We start from the raw sequence: 3,523 nt of genomic DNA, 5'->3' as shown, positions 1-3,523 counted from the left end.
CGTTCCGGGCGCCCGCTGTGCCCGCTCCACCGAACGAGGGGGCTAGCTCACGGCGCCCGGCCACGAATCTGAGGCCATAAACCCGCGCGACCTTGTCAAGAGCCGACCGGCACCGGTGCAGCTGCGCCCTCGGCCGCCCGGGCCGGGTGCGTTTGCCTTGGGCCGGCGCGCACACCGTCCTCGCCTTTGAGGTTGTTTCGCTCCGGCCCCGTTTCCCCCAGAAGTGCTGTTCTCGTCGCCGGCGGCTAAGCGTCCGGACGGCGGCGACTGCCCTGCGTACTGCGGTTGCTGGGAATTGCGGGTCACCCCCGGTGGTGGTGAAGAGCAGCCACCTGCGGTCGCCCTCTCCCCTGCAGAATGAGGCCAGCAGGGGCAGCCTCAGTGAGCGCCCACGCTCCTCGGGCCTGGAGAAGCCCGTGCGCTGCGTGCTCGGCGCAGCCCTGAAACGCGCCCACTGCAGGGCCTGGCGGTCGCCCTCAGCCTCCCCCGTAACGGAGCTGGAGGATCCCGACGTCCTGGATCCCGTGAGCACCCACCCCGCCTGCCCAGGCCCCCGCCCTCTGGCTGTGGGTGGGGTGCACGCGGTGGGGAGAGCCGGTTAGGGAGGTGAGGAAAGGCTTCCTGAAGACGTGGCCTTGTGACCTTCGAGATGCCGCTTTGTCCTGCCGCCTCGGTCGAGCTCCAGCTTCCAAGGGGAGGGTGAGGGGGCTCGGTGCTGGGAGGGGCCGCCCCAGCGGGCCCGCCGGTGAGGGGCTCCCCTTGGCCCGCCCGTGCCCGGGACAGGCCCAGCTGCCACTCGTCCCTGAACAGGAACCTCTTGGTCCCTGGTGGGGACTTTGCTGCAGAAGGGGGAGAGAGGTGTAGCAGGGGCTAACGTAGCCCCTCCGAGGTGACGCAGACCCCGGGGTGCTGTCCCAGGTGGCAGCGTCCCCCGCGCCGGGGTGTCTTTGCTCTACGAGTTTCCTTCACTGTGCAGAAGCTTCTCAGTTCCGTGTGTCCCCATTTGCGCATATTCTCTTCTGCTCTTCTTGTCGTTGGAGAAATCCGCCAGCTCCTCGCCGAAGCCAGTGTGTGGAGTGCTTGGCCTGTTTGTTTCGACGTGTTTTGTGGTCTCGCATTCGAGTTTTAATCCAGTTTGAATTAATTTTGATGCAAGGTGCGAGGCGGTGGTGCAGGTTCCTCCTTTCGCACGTGACCGTTTTTCCAACCAGTGACCGAAGGGACTCCCTTGTTCCGGGTATACGCTCAGCTCCTGCGTGACGGACGAACTGCCCGGACACGTGCAGGTTTATCTGCAGGTTCTCGATTCTGTCCCATTAGTCTGTGTTTGTTTTCGTTCCGGTGCCATACTGTTTGGAGCAGTATAGCTCTGTTGCGTAGTGGTGAGCCCGAGGGTACGACACCACCGTTGTTGTTTCTGTCAGGATTGCTTTGGTAGTTGGAGTCTTCATTATTGCGTGATCCGTGTCTTTGGAGAACGCCTTTGGACCCTTGGTTGGGGTCGAATTGACTCTGTATTTGCTGTGGGCAAGATGGCCGTTGCTGCGATGTCGGCTCTTCCAGTTCATTACCAGGGCTCTGTGTTTGTGTGTCTTCTGTTGTACGGTGTCCCTGCACAGGTCCTCCGCCTCCTTTGTTGATGCTTGCTCCTAGGCAGTGAATTGCCGCGACGCGGCCGTGAATGGGGTTGCTCGAGGAGCCGGTAAGCCCGTCCTTTCAGAAGGATTAACTCCGGCCCGCGTAGGGATCGTTAGCAACAGCAAGTGGTGTGGAAAATTAAAACACATCAACATGTTTTTCAGTAGGAAGGTTTCATCTGAACCAGATGGATCACACACAGAACTGTAGCTGCCTCCTGGCTTGTCTGAGAGGAGTGAGGGAGGCGGTGGAGCCCAGGTGGATTAAGGTCATCGGTTACCTAACCAGCCACCTCTGTCTGCGGCGACGCAGCCAACAGAGCATTCATCCTCACTGAGCCCCCGGGGGTGGCACAGCAGCTTCGGCGCCAAGACTCCTGGCCGTTCCCACTCTCTCCTTTAATATTCCTCTCCCCCAGCCTAGTGCACCAGCCTGACATTTCTCTTTGTTCTTGCGGGCATATATCTAGCTTCCTCCCACGGCCCTCTTGCCGGCGAGAACAGTACAGACGACAAACACTGTTCTTCCCCCACAGAGTCGGTGCGCGTTGGGCTGTGGGCGGCTGGGAGGGGGAGAGCCAAGGCAGCTCTCGGGTGCGGGTGCAGCGTGCGGCCCTGGGTGCACCCAGGGGCCGGGCCCCCGGAGCCGCCATTCAGCCGAGGCCGGAGGGAGGCCGGAGAGATCCCCTGGTCGGTGGGAGGGACGCGGCGCTCCCCCAGGACAGGGCAGCGCACGTGCGCGCGTCTTGCCCGAGTCCCAGGAGCGAGGGCCACGAGCCTGTGCGACGGGCGTGCGTTTGGCCGAGGCTCCTGGGCTTGTGGACTTCGGACAATTCGTTGTGATGTTCTGGTGTCGCCCTTCCGGCTTCACATGGCAAACAGCAGCCGAGACGACAAGTAACCAGGCCTGGCGTCGGCTGTGAGGCGCAGCGTGACAGCCCGGGGCCCCGGTCTCCTGGCCGCGGCTGCAGCCCGCTCTCCTCTCACGCCGGCCCCGCACACCCGGTGTGAAGCCTGAAGTCCTGTGTCTGGGCCCGTTCTCAGCGTGTGTAACGGGGAAGGAAGCGCAGAGCAACCGTACGGGCCTGCCGAGGGAGCCGTGTCCCACCCACGAGCACACAGCTGCCGCGAGGGGACACGGCCGGGGCTTCTCGGCCGCTTCCTGAGGGCCCGCGGGTGCCGTCGTCTTCCCAAAGGAAGAGGCAGCGTCTGGGTGTCCACGTGTCCAAGTGTCCGCCTGTCCATGTGTCTTGAGTGTCCGTGTGTCTACGTGTCTGTGTGTCTGAGTGTCCACGTGTCCGAGTGTCCATGTGTCTTGAGTATCCATGTGTCTGAGTGTCCACGTGTCCATGTGTCTTAAGTGGCCATGTGTCTGTGTGCCCACGTGTCTGCATGTCCACGTGTCTGTGTATCCGTGTGTCTGTGTGTCCACGTGTCTGTGTCCGACTGTTCACGTGTCCGAGTGTCCACGTGTCCATGTGTCTTGAGTGGCCATGTGTCTGTGTCTGTGTATCCATGTGTCTGTGTGTCCACATGTCCACGTGTCCGCATGTCCACGTGTCTGTGTATCCGCGTGTCTGTGTGTCCACGTGTCTGTGTCCGACTGTTCACGTGTCCGAGTGTCCACGTGTCCATGTGTCTTGAGTGGCCATGTGTCTGTGTGTCTGTGTATCCGCGTGTCTGTGTATCCACATGTCTGTGTGTCCACGTGTCCACGTGTCCGCACGTCCACGTGTCTGTGTATCCGCGTGTCCGCGTGCCGCGCTTACTCAGACCTCGGAAACAACCTCGCACTCACGGAAACGCGAACGGGGACGTTGTCGTCGCAGGCTTGGAGAAGGCCGTCAACCTGACTGCGCCCGGTGGCCCCACAGCCGACACCCCGC

Source organism: Condylura cristata, unplaced genomic scaffold (genome assembly GCF_000260355.1).
Source record: "Condylura cristata isolate star-nosed mole 26May11 unplaced genomic scaffold, ConCri1.0 scaffold00021, whole genome shotgun sequence".
In the NCBI taxonomy this organism is placed as follows: Eukaryota; Metazoa; Chordata; class Mammalia; order Eulipotyphla; family Talpidae; genus Condylura; species Condylura cristata.
Note: the sequence above shows the minus strand (reverse complement) of the source record.